The following is a 17936-nucleotide window of genomic DNA, read 5'->3' as shown; positions in this document are numbered from 1 at the left end:
AGGACCCACGTGCACCCAGCTACTATGGACCCACCTACATGTATTACACGCGTTGATGTAACCATTAGAATCAGGAAGCCGGGAAAGTTGAGGAAGGGCTGGTCATTTGAATCGTTACGCTCGTGGGGCACAACAACAAGCCACCATGAATTTGTCGAACAACAAAGCCACCATGAATAAGCCATTTCTGTGCACATTGATACGCTCTATTAAAGCTGTGCGTGCGTTAAGGATTTTGATAGTGTGCAGTTGGGTTCTGGTTTGGTAGCTTCATCAATAGGTTTGAACGTTAGAGCCACTGCAAGGTAATGTATCATTATGTGCCTAAAATGGCTCGATTTAATCGCTTTCATACATTCTAGATGCACACTTATTTTTGTTTTTTTGGTGGCAGGGATGTGCAGAGATTTGCTTCAGGAAGGTCCCTCTTTGTCTTCATTGATGAGCAATAACAATGGCTGCAACATTATAATCAACTGGTGGCAGGAAGAAGCTTGTAGCCCATAGAAAGCTTGTTTAGCTCATTCAAACACTTGCCTGAAGTGAATGGGATGGAGAATTCAAATATAGATTTAAAGGAACCCCTGCTCATTCAAAGGAAGAGACATCTTCAATAAGAATATGAATAAAATGAGTACTGGGGAGACCATGCTATTGGTATTTTTGAACATGAAAATAATGAGAAAACTGGTGAGGGCGTACTTTTCTCCGAGCCTCCTTGAACATCATGAATGTGCTTTCAGGTCGGTACCTGATCACCCTTGTGAGTTATCCTGTTATACAGGGACCAGAACTATTCATTCGTCTCATTTTTAGAATCCCAAGAACCAGTCATTCGTCTCATCTCTAGTAGACGTGATAGAGAGAACTATACGTTGCTACCAAATGCCACCAAACATTTCTTATGTATTTTTCCTAATATAGAAAGATGTAGAACGAAGACACCGTATTATATACACACCAAGTTTTCTTATGAACACTAGTCAGGAAATGGAGGTGGGGTTCTGCTCGAATCGATCCTCATTGAAACAAGTTGCCCCCGGGAATAGAGAGAGACATGCATTAAGGTTCGAAGCTACAGGGACAGGAAATAGAAGTGAAAAAATGACAGAAGGGATCGGAGACAGTAGCAAATACCACCTTGAATCCATTATGCTCTCTACAAAGAAGATCTCTATACACGCTCCGCTCATATGAACAAAGGAAAAGTGAGGATAAGTAGAGTAGGGAAGCAAAAGGAGCATACTACCTAATCCCAATGAATGAGGGAGAAGTTGCGCCTTGACATAAGGATTGAGCAGCCTTAAAGATTTTCCTGGCGGTTCAACCTCATGGCCTTCTGTGCTAGTAAGTATTTCCTTCCTTTATTCGCCTATGAAATATTGTTGCAGGCATGGCAAGGCCAGCAGCTCCATAAATCAAGCGATCCTTAATTGAATAAACCCAGGCCTATATGGATGGAAGGGGAGCCGTGGTTTTCTAAAATGTAATTCAGCATCCTCCCAGACACGTCTTCAGTACAAAAAGTGATAGAAACATCCTCTTCTGCCTAGACAGATGCAAGTTATGATTTTTCCTGGACAGACGGAAGTTACGACGGAGGCTGCAAATAGGGAAACTCGCAGCTCGCTAACAACAATGCCGTGACTGTGCCGATTCACCATGTTAATTTGGTAAACTGACCTTAATGTGCGTCAAGGTTATTTCAAGCTGTGTTTTGTTGCAGGTTGTGTGCCCTTCCTGTGATTCACCATCACATCGAAACCTGCCTTTGCCACTGGACAAACATGCACTCGCATGCAATATAGATGTGGGGTGCAATCGCCATGTGTTGCAACAGGTCCCTGTTGTGCTTATATGTTGGTATATACTAGGGTGTTCCTAAATGCTGAGATAACATTTAATGCCCTCCAATAATGCTAACATTAGTTTAGGTTGCAAGGACTAAAAATTTGAAAATATCAAACAAACAAAAATATAACCTATTGTTTTTGCTTCGAATTAGCTTTGGTTTTTGGCCTCTGGCTTCGATTTTTTTGGAAGAGGGCAAATAACATGAAAAATCAACATCTCTCTCAAAGCTTTGTTTATAGCTAATGAGGGGAGAACAAAACTTTGTTTATAGCTAATGAGCGGGCAATAAAAACAATTCAAATAATGCTATATTCTTCGCTTCCGATTACTATAGTCCATGCCTAAAGGTAGGAACTAATAAGTATATATGGAAATCTAGGAACTTTCCTTTGCCTTCAAAATTTGTTTGAATCCATTGCTATTTGTGAGGTGGATAGATTAATTAAGGATCCCAAGCATTTACAAAGGCGATAACCTTACCTTTCGCATGACTTAGAAAATAAAGTAAGAATAGTGGGCAATGAAGAAAAATGAATTTTCATGTATCTGGGTAGTACTATAATATAATGATAAAAGTCCTTCGTCATAGAGACATCCTTCCTAGTGCACATTATTAGCGCATGGGATTAAAGTAGGATGAATGCAATAACAATCGTGTTAAGGAGTAATATGCATCAATGAGGCACCTAATTTAAAAGACAAAAAAAAAATACAAAACAATGGAAGCTTACAAATGTAAAGCCCTTGCTCTCTAATTTATTATTCAAGAGACAAAAATATTTGTATCGAGGATCCAAGCACCGTCTTGATAATAGCTAAGTGCAAGTGTTTGAATAGCTCAAAATCTAAATTACAAATTCTCGAATTTTTAAGGAATAAGAAGTATATTAGTGACAATATGGATTCATTACGTATATAAAAAATTCCTCTGCCTTCGGTGAGCATTGAGACTAAGACATAAAGGGTTTTGACTAAGGCACCACGGGTTTCTTTTATCTGCTGAAATCTCCACTTAAGGACACTAAGGGATATTTTAAGTTAGAATCTCTAATAATGTAATTAAAGAAAAAAATGAATATCAAAAGTTGAGGGAAAAAAGGACTTTGAACAAAAAATAAAGCAATATTTCACTTAGTACTAATTATTTGTATCCTTATTAAGGTATGATGATAGTAGAAGAATTTTTCTTCAATTAGTGTTGTCTTCATTGAAACTCAGAAGATTTCGACCAAAAAAGCCTGCAAAATTAAGAAATCTGATATGACATTAAAAATTCAAGGGTTTCTTGAAAAAATTTGCAAGCTAGTTTAGGTGTTGTGGGCAATGGATAAACACTACAAAAGCACATAAAGAAAGAAAGTTTAGTTAATTTTTATAGATTTAACAAAAGAAACCTAGAAAACGTGCAGCATCACAAAACAACAATGTGAGGACAGAGATCACTCCTCCTGGGCTACATCTTCAGATCTAGCTTCTAATGTTGACCCTTTAAATTATATGTTCAAAATGTCAATTACATCAACATAAAATGCTCAGATCACAAAAATAATGTTGCCATTGTGTCCAAAACACCCAAAAACCCATGTTTAGGCTCTTCTTGGGCTCAAAAAGGCTAAAACATGGCCAACTTAGGCCTCCTTCATTTCTCTGCTATCTATCCTCCAAAATGACCAAAATGACAAAAATAGATAACAAATTCTTCCTTTCACAAAACCGCCAAGTGACAATCTGACGCTCGGACGACAAAAATTTTGCTGAAATTGGTGCATTTTTTTGAACAATTAGTTAGAATCACGCGCCTTAACTTTTGCCTTCTCTCTGGTCACATGGAAGTTAATATGGCTAAGGGTGTGGGCCATAGGCGACGCGCCCACCACCTCTGTCACTCCTAGTGGCATGCAAACATGCCAACCCTCTCCGAAGTGCTAAATGTCGATTAGATGGTTTAATAGAATCGGGGGCAGGGATTTTCACCCCGCCCCACTCTGCTTCCACTGTGGAAATGTGGTATGTAATATGACTTAGAGCTAGGGCTAGTTGGGTGAGCTCTCTGAGCCCTCACCCTTCCCCCCCACAAAATGTCCAACGGTTATACATTAAATATAACTAGAGCCCACTCTATGTTAAGAACAAAATTTGTGGTATGTTGGTAAATCACTACACTGTTCTGTTGGAGGTTGCAGGGTCAACCCCCATTAGGGTTCATTGGACCCTTACAAAAATTTTGCGTGGGAGCCAAGAGCCACATGCCCTCGCCTAACTAGTTCAACGAAAACACAACAACGAATAAAAATTCGCCAACCTGACCCATACGACCATGCCATGTGTCAACATGAGATTGGACCATCTGACATCCATACTACCAAGTCAACCTGCTGACGTGAGTGCCATGTCATTATATGACCTGCCCAGTCAACAACCAAGTCAAATTGCCCAGTCAGCAACCAAGTCAACTCTACAATTTGAATTTTTAGTTTTTTTTTTTCCAAAAACTTCAGAATGTGATAACATTCACATATAATACCAGATTTAGGTGATTTAAGCGTTGTTGGAATTAGAACGAAGAGATCTACAACTGGCACTAGTTTCGAGCAATTTTGAGCACTTTGATTTTTGAGCGTATTTTTGATCCCCTAGATCACAAGAAAATCTCTTTATATTAAAAGAAAAAAAAGAAGTCATAAAACTATTCTTACTAGATAAGTCATGGGTTAATTCCTTGAAAAGATTCCGTTTCCAATTTCTTAAGCAATGAAACCCTAAACTCACTACTAATTTCTCAAAGAAACTTTGACAAAACATGTCAAAGAAATAAATGTTTGGAGGATTTGTTTTCCATAATATATTTTTTTGGAACCCTACGAAGCTCTAAAGCCCCAATAAACTTAATGGTATTAATATTTATTTTGAAAACTCATGAGAGACTTATAAACCCTGAAAATGTAGGGTGAACAAATTATTTATGAAGGGTTTTGTAAACACTCAAATAATAAGATATTATAATGGCCACTACAAAGTTGAATGACAATGAAACCCTCATATAACAAGTTAGAAAGTTACTCACCTAGTGAAATGGTAGATAGTAAGGTATTCTTGTCATTCATCTGAAGTACCAACAACACCCACATAGAGCATGAGCGAGCACCTATGATACCCATGCAAAGCATGAACCAGTAGATGGTATAAAAAGGCTCATTGGAAGTTTGTAAATCTGCAAAGAAACCATTAGCCGAATCTCTTTTCATACCCCTCATATCTAAATAAAGAAAAAATACATCATACCTATGGAAAACCTCTACAACACAAGTACAACAAATAATCTTAAACATTATTGACTACTATTGCCACCCAAGGTGCTATTGCCATCGAAGTTGTGGTTGCAGAGTGGAAGAGAGCATACTCCCTGTCAAAATCAAAACCCTACTAATTTAAGTAACATTTCTAACCTAGCTCAACACCTAAAAATTGTTTCTCTACCGAGAAAAAGTTGAATTCGTTGAGCACATGGTAAGTGACAAAACTACCCCTGTTAAAGCTAGGCTTATTGAACCAACTAAATGAAATTGTCTTCAATATCCCCTTCATTATTAGTGTTTTGTCTTAATTGCTTTAATACTTTTGTCTTACAGTTTGCTGCCCAGAAATTGTTTTTTCTTAACTTTTATATTAAAAAAATTAAATAATTTTAGATTTTAATTTAGAATAATTAAAATAAATAACTAATTATTTAAGACACAAGTTTTATTTTTTTCTTAAGAAACGTCTTAGAAGTGCCATCTATGTAGTAGTGTCTCCTGCCCAAGATGGCCACGTTATGAATTAAATTACATTTACTTGAGAAGCACAACTTGAAACGTGGCTGTTAAAATGAGCAATCAAATTTGTATTTTGAGATGCATGCTCTTTATCGAAATACTGTGTTGCGCTCATGGCAGGCATTCAATCCATTTGGATCAAAACTATGGAGAGAATTTTATGGCATGACGGAAAGTAACACGGAGAAACATAAGTACACTTAAGTTTCCTACAAATTAAAAAAAAAAGATTCAATAAACACAACACAAACATTTCAAGAGTAAATAAATTTGGCATCGCAACATTACTTGCCCTTTGTTAATCTGTGTTGTTTTCTTAATTTGATGTTTCTGGCTAAATTGACACCATAATGCTTCAGTTATGTATTGGAACATGAACACAAAGCCAAACAAAAGCATTATTAACACCACAAGACGAGGACGACGACTGGCTTTGTTCTCATGTGCAACGGGTAATCCTAATGATGACGGTTGGCACTGTGGCACCAGTTGGGAGCGCAACAAAAAATGGTTGGTGGATTGCGGAATTGGATTTAAGGTCTCGATTAGATTTAATTTTAGACATAAATATTTCATTTAATCCAGCAAGGCTCTGAGGAACGCACTAATCAGTTTACAGTTCCAATGCTATGCAAGATCTTTACTACAAAAATTATATAATAATCAAAATCGCAACCATGACAATCCATTAAGCTACAAAACATTCTTTACAATGATGGTTGACAGTAAACTAGAGAGGGTTTTGAACTTTCTTTTGGATAGATAACACATGCTAGGACAGCCCCTTGGAAATTATCCTGGTCAAAATCCTGGTTATACCAATAATCTGTTAGATAATCGCTGGTGAGAATGACCACACGGCCTCCAATTTTCACATTGATGTCCAGTCCGGCTTCCTCGCAGCTGAATAACAACCTTTTGCAAACAACCAAGATGGCATGATGAGTCAACATCAATTGATTTATGATGGAGCTGCTAGGATTTTTGCGCAAAACAATGAATTTGAAAACAACAACAAGAAGAATGTTAAGGGATGTGATAATACAAAATCAAGATATTTAATACAATTTATTAACACTATGATTATATCTACATTATAATGAGTTGTTTACTCATAAAAACAATAACAATATTAAGAGATGAGATGAAACGCTAAAAATATATTAAATTAAATTTATAAAATATCTTTTAATTTATAATTAAGTTAATTTTATAAATTATAATTGAATTTAATTAAAATTAAATTATAAACTTTGAACTATAATAATAAAATAATTTGTAAATTAAAATTTAATTTAATTTAAAAATTATTTTAAACTAAACTTTAAATTAAATTAAATTAAATTAATTTTAAATTTAAACCCTAAATTAAAATTATAAGCTCATTTAATTATAAACATTTTTAAATTATAAACTCTTAATTACATTAAATTATAATTAAATTAATTTATATTTATAACTTAAATTAAATTACATTTTTACTTATAAATTATAATTATAATGGATAAATGATGTAATTTAATAAATTATAACTATAATTTTAAATTTTAATATAAATTAAAAACTCTAAGACTATAAATTTACTTTAGGATTTATAATATTAACCTTACTATTTATAATAGTAATTCTAAAGTTTATAATTGTAGTTATCATAATATTAATCTTAAGGTTTATTATAATAATCTTAAGGTCTAAATTATTAATGGTAAGTTTTTTAATATTAATCTTAGGGTTTATGTTATAATAAATATAAAAAAATTGTCCATAAATTTTTCCAAATATATCTTTCAAATATTTCCAAATAAACCCAAAAGATTAATATTAAAAGTTCGTGAGATTACTGATATTATAACTCCAATGAATTATTGATATTTTAAATCCAAGGGATTAATATTATAAATGTAAGAGAATATTAATAAACCCAATGGAATAATTTTATAAAACCAAGGGATTAATAAACCTAAGGGATTACTAATATTATAAGCCCAAGAGATTAATATTAAAAATGCAAGGGATTAATAAACTCGAGGGATTATTAATATTGTAAACCCAAGAGATTAATAAACCTAATGGATTAATATTATAAACCAAAGGGCCTAATAAACCGAAGGGATTATTAATATTAATAAACCAAAGAGATTATTAACATTATAAACCCAAGGTATTATTATTTTTATGTTTATTTGTTTTGCATCATATAGGAACTCAACAACTTGTCTCACACATAAATACTAGTGACCTTGTGGGGGTTTACAACTTGTCCTCCTTATTGTAAATCATGTCACTTCAGGGGGAATTTGATCTTGAGTTCCTTTATTTCTACGATTTTACAAACTTCGAATTAACCAATTGACGTGCCCCCGGGACATAAATCTAATATATTATTAATATTATAAACCCAAGAGATTTATAAACACAAGCGATTATTAATATTATAAATCTTTGGGATTAATATTATAAATCTAATGGATTAATGTTATAAAACAAAGGGACTAATAAAACCAAGGGATTAAAATTATAAACCCTATGGATTAATAAACCCTAGTGATTAATATTAAAAAGCTAAGGGATTAATATTATAAATCCTAAGGGAAAATGTGGATAACTATGTTAGGGATTATAATATTTATACATTAACACATTTTAACTATGGTTGACTCTTGTTGACATAGTCAACTACAATCAACATAGGCATCATAGTCAACAATAGTGACCATGATTACCTTATAGAGAGCCATAATAGATGGCCAAGGTTGATGATCGAGACTTATAGTGGATGGGTAGAGTTAACAATATTATCATGGGGTTTATAATATTTATCATAGGGTCTACAATCCTAGGATTTAAAATATTAAAATTAAGGTTTATAATCTCATGGTTTATAATAATAATCTTAGGGTTTATTTTATTGGATTTTATAATGTTAGCATTTTGTATTAGGGTTTAATATTCTGACATTTGAATAGTACAAAAGTATAAGTGTTATAATATCTCGGTTTATATTATTCAAGTTTTTAATATTAGGGTTTAATATTGGATTTATAATTTATAATAATGAGGTTTGGTATTAGGGTTTATAATATTAATCTTAGTGTTTTTTATATTGGGTTTTATAATGTTAGGGTTTAATACTTCATAATGGTCCAACAATCTATCCAACATTGCATTGTGACAAACATTGTCTTAATATGTCACTCAATGTTACATTACAAAAATAGGGTGTAATGTTAAGGTTTTTAATATTATTCACTTGAGTTTATAATATCAATTCCTTGGGATTATAAGATTAATGCCCTGGTCCATGGGGTCTTGGATACATGGTGATCGGGTGATCTATTAAGGCACTGCTTGATGTAATTTCACCGATTCAATTTCTCGCCCTGATCAGGGTGATATATTGGGCATGATGAAAATGTAAACCCACCAAGCTTACAAAAAAATATATTAATCCCCCAAGTTTACAATATCAATAATTCTTTGAGTCTATTATTCCCTTGAGTTTATAATAATATTAATCCTTTGGGTTTATAATATTAATGTTCCCTTGAGTTTATTAATCCCTTAGATATATATATATATGTTTTGTAATATGAGGTTTTATAATATTCATCATAGGTACAAAGATATATCCAAAGTTGTATTGTGGAAAACATTGTCTCAATATGATAATCAATTTGGCAACCATTGTTGCACTGTCACATTACATTGCAACATATTCAACATCATATTGTTACATTACAAAACTCAGGTTTAATATTAGGGATTTATAATATTGGCTGTATAATATTAAGGTTCGATATAAGGTTTATAATTATAGTATTAGGTTGATAATGTTGATCTTATAGTTAATATTAATCCGAGGGTTTAAAATAAATCAATTTGACAATCATTGTTGCAATGTTTATAATCCCTTGGGTTTATAATATTAATCCCCTCGGTTTATAATATTAATAAGAGGGTGTATAATCTTAATATTTATAATTATAGGGCTTATAATATTGATGCAAGGGTTTATAATCCATTTGGTTTATAATAACAATCTTAGGTTTTATAATCCGTTGGGTTTATAATATTCATCTCTTGTGTTTATTAATGCCATGGGTTTATAACATAAATAACATCTTTGGTTTATTAATCCCTTATGTTTTTAATATTAAGAATCTATTGGGTATATTAATTCCTTGGGTTTACAATATTAATCCCAATTTTTTTATCATATTAATCCCTTGGGTTTATAATATTTATAAACCCTTGGTTTTATTAATCCATTTGGTTTATAATATTAATAATCCCTTAGGTTTATAATATTAATACTGTGGGCTTATAATATTAATCTCTTGGTTTTATGAATCCCTTGGGTTTATTAATATTAATAATACCTTGAATTCATAATATTAATCTCTTGGGCTTTTAATATTTTTTTTGTTTACTAATCCCTTGGGCTTATAATACTAGTAATCCCTTGGGTTTATAATATTAAACCCTTGGGTTTATAATATTAATAATCCCTTGGGTTTATAATATTAATAATCTCAAGAGTTTATAATATAAATCTCCTAGGTTTATAATATTAGGGTTTAATATTGAGTTTGTAATTTATAATAAAGAGGTTTGATATTTTGGTTTATAATATTAATCTTAGGGTTTTGAATATTGGGTTTTATAATTTTAGGATTTTATATTAGGGTTTAATACATGAGAATGACACAAAAATATATCTAATGTCGCATTATGTCAAACATTGTCTCAATACATAATCAAACTCACAATCATTGTCACAATGTTACATTGCACTGTAAGTTATTCAACATCATGTTTTTACATTAGAAAACTAGGTTTTAATAATAAGATGTTTTAATATTGGGTTTTAAATATTAATCCTAGGGTTTGATATTATTCCCTTGGGTTTATAATATTAATCTCTTGGGTTTATTATGCCTTGGATTTATAATATCAATAATTTGCTGGGCTTATTAATCCCTTGAGTTTAAAATATTATTAATCACTTGGTTTTATAATATTACTGTTCTATTGTGTTTATTAATTCTTTAGGTTTATAATATTAATTCGTAATATGTATAATTTTATATTTGGGTTTATAATCTTAGGGTTTATAATAATAATCTTAGGTAAAAAATTATATCCAACGTTACATTCTAGTAAACATTGTCTCAATACAACAATCAATCATGTAATCATTGTCACACTATTACATTACATTGTGTTGATGGTGTTGGTCCCGCCAACATGTCAAGGGATCTCCTTAGTAAGAAGTCCCAATTAGACCTCAGACCGTTTGGTGTAGGAGTCCCAGCAGTGGGTCGTACGTATCGCCTTGACTGCAGTTTCGCACAGAGGCAAGTAAGATGCCCCTGTTGGTAGTAAGGGTGTGACAGTTGTAGCAAGTCAAGGAAGGTGCATGAGTGGTTCTAATACATGGAGGGTGAGGTGAGTGCGCCCCTTGGAAAACTGTGATAGCATAGAGTTAGGAAGGGAACACACGAGCAAAGATGCATCACAACATGGAAGGAAATTTAGCTATCAATCCAAAGTGATGGTTAAACCAACAACACATTTTAGAAAGATTCATATATACATATATAAAAATAGCTACACATGCATGTGTAAACAAACATATACATATATCATTTAGAGTACTCAAGATCACTGAAATATAATAAAACATATGCATCAAACGTGCTACTCTATTATATAAAGAAGTGTAAGTTCCAGTCATACATTACATCCATATCCAACCACTAGTTCTGATAGCGAAATGTTATAGCCACGACTGCCTGCTCCTCTAGAGAGATATACTAGCTCTGCGCAGTGGAGAAGCCAATGCTTGTTACAATATTGTCCAAGCTTTCTCTAAGATACTCCTATCAGAAGCTTAGCTGACCAAAAGCTTATACAATGAGTTATGAGGGACTATTTATCACAAAGGGTGGGGTGATCCTTGACATTCCCCTTTGAGACTCTTCATCTATCCTCACGACTCTTCAACTATGTTATGACTGTTGCATTCAACTATCGACACTTGAACTTCCACTTGGCAAGATGTTACATTACAATGCAAATGTGCCCATGTGAGACAAAATGGCTTGAGCAAGCCATACAAGACATCACTCACACTCAAACCATTGTGGTGAGACCAACTCTTTGACATCCTTGTGATGGTTGAAGGTGGTGAGATGATGCCAGGCTTCGTCATCTATGATGGTGTCCGTGCGCTCAATGGTGACATGATGCTGAAGCAAACTCTTGCCTTCGTTGCATCTGAGTGCACTGATATGGATCCTCTATCCAACTCATCTGATAGCATGCACATGGTCTTCCTGGGTGCGACCGGATTGGCAACATGTTCATGCATAGTGTCTATGATTCTCTCCAAGCATGTGTTGGTGGTCGTGCACATCAACTTATCAAAATAGATGTTTAGCTACAGTTGGACTTACTTCTTGTCTTTGCCTCGGTGAGTGTGCGAAATGGGTGGGATCGCATGTGGTGCACAATGATATGCATGTTGTTGAATTCCCTTTCATGTGATCAACAACACTGCTCACCTTGTTTGCTCTGTGCAAGCTCCTGGGATGGATCTATAACTTGTACGGGCGTAGTTTCATCCCTCTGTGCATGTTGCAGCCCCTGCTCTACATGTTCCTACTGCAACTCATTCTCTCATCCATGCCGCTCATGTTCTTCCTCGAGTTGCTGCTTCAGCACATGTAACTCCTCTATTCTGTTCTCTATCTTCACACGACCTTCATGTCAAGTTGTCACCTCATAGCCTCAATCTCCAAATTTTCTTTCGTCACAAGTGGATCTTCTTGAGCTTGCAACTTTTTTCCCCCTTTGTGTTTTCAACAACCTTCCTCTTGCATTCATTGCATGTAGGTGTGCTACCTTCTGTTGCTGCTGATGGTGCTACTTGCTGTAATGTTGCTGCGATATTATCTTAATGTCTTTGTCTATAAACAATTTGATGTATTCATAGGTAGGTGAGCTCATAGACACTTGCTTGGCTACAAACCTCGTTGGGCTCTTGACAATGTCCTTTGACTATGCTCTCCAAAAGGCCATTGTACTTGTGCTGCTGAGAGACAGATGAATACCCGTGATGCTTAGAGACACAGCAACACTCATGGCAAGCAATCTGTTAGTCGAAAACCAAAACAAAATTGAGGATTGACTTGCAACATACCTATGTGATTGATCGTGAAGGTTGCATAAATTTTGTCAGGAGGTCAGGCGACTGGCTGCCAAAATTGCATAAGGCACAGTCCGGGATTTCAGCTAGTTGACTAACTGATGGAACTACGTAATGCATAGTCCAACCTAGCCTGCTGAGGACTGAAACTACGTAATGTGCAATTTCAGTCAGCAGTGACATGCAACCGGCAAACTACATTGCATAGTTTATGGGGCCAGCAAGATACTACCTCCAAGAATTGTGCAGTGCAAGTCTAGAGGTGAGTCCTGGGCCAAACCTACGTAATTTCTAGAGGGAAGGTAGAGCCATCGCTTCCAAAAATGTGCAGTCTTAGCCGGGCAGGGCACGGTCTGGGCCAAGGCAGCATAGACCGGCCGATGGGCGACTAAAAAAATGAGAAGTCTAGATGTAAGGTGAGATGAGTGCAAACAAGATTGAATGATAATTCATGCAAGCAATAAGTGCAGGATTCAGAAAATGGGAAAGCATGCATGTGTGTGAAGCGAGTCGCTACAACGGCGACTGTCCATGCAAAATAGTGTCATGCATGCTATAGTAGTGAGATGGGAACGAAAACTGAAATACTTCTTCGATAAGCTAACATACACGAAGATGAAAGCAAGCGCTTACTAAAATCAAGCAAACAACACTCACATAAAGCGAAACACAAAAAGTGATAGAAACGCAATGCAAGACATGAAAATTGGGCTTACCCAAAAACAACTGAGCTGAATGTGAGATGAATCTTAGATGCAATGTGGGATGTTAAAGCTGCAAGGTGGATGTGAGGAATCAGCTCTGAAGTGTCCGGTTGATGAGTTTTGATAAAATCAAGGTTGTGATGCTCATGCTACAAATCTAGGAAAAGTGACACTTTGCAGGAGGTTTCTGAAATGATCCTTCCATGTATCCTCCAGCGGCTAAGAATAGATCATTGAATCAAGGGATGCCTTTGAATGGTGCCTTGGGAGAAGAAATCCATGCATGCAAATCAGTTTTGCTCGGTCTCGAAGGAAACCGGTCAACCTGAAGGTACATGCAACAACCTTCTTGACTGATGGGAAAATTTGCGCATATCTGGGAGGGAGCTAAGATGGTTTTCCTAGAGGGATTAGACAATTTCTGGGAGGAACATTTGACTGCCTCCTACAATTGTGAAATTTCTAGGCTGAGCAGCTATCGTGGGTCAGACCTCACAATTTTCTCAAGGAAGCATGTCTGACTACATCTCGCAATTTGTGAGCCCAGTAGGCTGCCTAGCTAAATTTTCGTAATTTATACTAGCTGCTGGGCTGACTGTCCCAAAGGGATTATGTAATTTCTAGGCTGAGCAGCTGACTACTGCCAAGAGCTATGCAATTTATGGGCTGAGCAATCCTGCTGGGATAGATTGTGCAATTTTTCCAGTGAAGGTTGACAAGCAAGATTTTGCAATTCTGGAGCCTAGCAAGCTGCCAGTTAGGATTATGCAATTTCTTGAGGGAAGGCTGGTTCCTGTCCAGAATTGTGCAATTTCTTGAGGGAGTTGCTCAGCCTGCATCTGGACCAATTTTGGAGGAAAAGTCTGTGAGGGGGTTGCAAAAAGCTATCATGCGTAGGCTAGAAATCTACTAGAAAACCACTGAAACTTGCGTACTTGACAATGCAAGACATGTTACTAAGGATGGTTGGGAGGGAGGCTCGAAAATGAAGCTAAGGAAAAATTTTGGATGGTGGTTGTAGCCACTACAACACTTGGCGACGCACTAGTAGAACTACAGCTCTCTGAATGGACCTTGTTCATGAAAAGAAAGTCTAACACCTCCGGAAGTATTTTTCAGTTCTTAGTTCGTCTTTGTTTCCACACTTGTTTGATTGTAAGATGTAGCATATGCTAAGCTCTTAGTCGATTAACACACATTCCAAGCCAAGCCAACACAGTTGTTTCGATTGGGGTTGAGGGGTATATTGGTGCACAAGAAGTATAGTTGTTAGAGTCTTAGTTTCATCTCTGGTGTTGCTCCGCTGCTAGCAAGCCTCGACAGTACCCCAACAGAGTCATGCAAGAACACAAGCATTGCTTCTCTACTAGCGAGCCTGGTCAACACCCCGGCGGAGTTACTTGCATCACCTTTCTGTGTAGAAAGCCTTTCTCTTCTTTTGCATTATTGATTTTTTCAATTTTTTTTCGAAATTTTTCACTTTTCATCTTTTTCATTTTTCATTTTCATAATTGTGCATAGCACTTATTCATTTCAGAGGTGGAAGAGGGATCCCAACTTATTAAGAGAAGAAGAGGTTGTTCCTTCAGATAAGTAGTTTATTGTATACCTCTGACGTGCCTATTAGGGTTTCTCACCTCACCTTACTCTACTTGACTGAGCTGCCAAGGGTTAACCCAAAAAAAACCAACTAGAGTAGGTGACACTAGTTAGCACACAAGCATTGTGATTTCGCCAAGGTTCACTTCGAATAGTACGTATTTTCCATCAACGGATCATGGACCGAAGACAACAAGTTCTTACATAAGAGAGAAGACAACAGATACCTAAATATTAATAGTTTTAAAAGTCCTCTTGTACTTTACCCAGCTTGTTTCAAGAGTTGCACATGGTCCATGCAAAACTAACCTATGGAAAATAACAAGAAAACAAACCAAAATGAAAAGTAAGAAGTAGAAACAAATGCGAAAGAAAATCGAGTAAGCAAACAAATGCACAAATAAAGAAGCAAGCATGCATGCAAGAAAACAAATCAAAAGCAAACACTACTCCTACTCCTAAGCTAACAGTGCATGGCCCTGATCACATGAAGTGATATTTCCAATGCATCCACCGACGCATTGGTCGACCCATGTTGGTGAAGGCATACTTCGCGAATGAGACAGTTATGTGAACTAGCAAACAAGAAATATATAACAATGAAGACAAACACACTCCAAGTTTAGAAGCGTCCACAAAACAAAATGAGTGAAAGCACAGGACATGCACTCTATGGACTTGCCATGGTGTTGTGCTACACTGCATGCAAATGTTGAGTGTATGCATTCTCTTGACTGTGACATCCAAGCAAACATGAGAAAGGTAGACCACTTACATTACGAAAGTGTGCTTGCTATGTAAGATTCCTCCAGTGCACGAGCGATGGGATCATGTAGTTCAAGTGGAGGAAGCAAAATATGGGTGTTAGATTGATCTTGAATGTAAAGCAGAAAGTGATGAGGAGCCTTGCGTGTCTCAAAATTTTCCTGATCAGAAGTGAAAAAAACCTCAGGATAGCGAGGGCCTGACATAACCATCATCTCGGGCTGAAGTGCCTCGACAATATGGGGGGTTTTGACTTCGTCGACAGATAGATCATTGTAGACTAGTGTCTTAGACAGATTAACAATGATTGAATCAATATCATGATCGGATGAACAAGTGGAGAGATTACGACAACCAAGATCAGAAAATTCAGGATGTTTTTTGGCATCCTCATGGTTTCATGAGTCGTGTAGAGGGGTAGATGAGAAGAAGGATGTTCACCCTATGTTTTTTCAAAACATACAGATAACAAATTATACAGATTTTTGGAGGAATATGTGTCCTCCCCACAATTTAATTATAGACTAACATCCGACATGTCCTATGAATGATCAGAAGTAGAAACATTCGAAAATATGTTTTCACACGGGAAATCAATAGTGGCGGAATCAGAAGGGATGTCAAGATAGAGCAAGTGAGGCATGGGTGGAAGGGATTCATCCTTCACCATGGGTTCTTCTTTATATTCCCGCACATACTCATCATGAATGACAACACAGGTTGGTTTCATAACACCAACTCTGTCAACAACTTGATCCTTGTTCACAGCAAGTGAGGAGTCTGGAATGGAAGAACATAAGACAGTACAATTTGAAGGATCAACAAAACGTGGGGACGAAGGTTGAGGGAACAAATCCACGTGACAACAAATAGGCTTTCAAGCCAACTCTATGCAGATATCAAGAGCAGGTGGGGTGGGAGGATGTGACAGTTCAACATTTGTTTGTTCATAATCTCCCACATCACTCTATGATGGTGGAGTTGTTTGATGAGGTGAAGGTGGACAATCACTTGTGATAGCAACTATGCCTGACTGTGATTGCGTAACTCCATCACTGAAATTTGATGAGTGGGGTTCGAATGACTTCAAGGATTGTAGATTTTCAGATATGTGAAGAAGATACTCAAATCTTCCATAAATAAATTCCCAATCAATTTCATCTTCGGGAAATCAGTATGCAAGATTACAAAAGCGTGTGTAAAACTGCTCAATGGATTCATCGGGTGGTTTTCATAATTTCAAAATTTATTTATTGAGTGCTTTATGGTTAAAGTGATTGAAAGCACGGTCTATCTCTACGACCAGATGAGCAAGAGAATGAATAGATTTTTTGGGCAGCGTGGCACACCAGTGCATCAGGTTCCCTCAAAGCATGTAGACGAACAACACACAACTAATTTATTCTTCACAGATTCCACGTCTTTCGCATGAGCCTACAATGTCAACCGCATGCCTAACCAAGGCTACATGGCCTCCAATATTGTATGTTTTATGTGACAAGTAATCCGAGAGCTCTTATGATATTTTGAAGTCATTTCCATAAGACATACACTCCAAAAGAGAAAATCTGTAGTTAGTCATGATAGATATGTAGAGATTAAAAACATATGTGACGACTCAACTTGTCATCTAGCCCTCCTTCTAGCACCAAAATGTTGATGGTGCTGGACTTGCCAACATGTTAAGGGACCTCCCTAGTAAGATGTCCCAATTAGACCTCAAACTGTTTGGTGTAGGAGTCCCAGCAGTGGGTCGTACGGTATCGCCTTGACTATGGTTTCACAGAGAGGCAAGTAAGATGTCCCCGTTGATAGCAAGTGTGTGACAGTTGCGGCAAGTCAGGGAAGGCGCATGAGCGGTTCTAACACACAGAGGGTGAGGTGAGTGTGCCCCTTGGAAACTGTGATAGCACGGAGTTAAGAAGGGAACACACGAGCAAAGATGCATCACAACATGGATGGAAAGTTAGCTAGCAATCCAAAGTGGTG

Source organism: Pinus tabuliformis, chromosome 3_1 (assembly GCF_031772625.1).
Source record: "Pinus tabuliformis cultivar Carrire ecotype Pingquan chromosome 3_1, CPIR1, whole genome shotgun sequence".
NCBI lineage: Eukaryota > Viridiplantae > Streptophyta > Pinopsida > Pinales > Pinaceae > Pinus > Pinus tabuliformis.
This window is presented reverse-complemented; position numbering follows the sequence as displayed.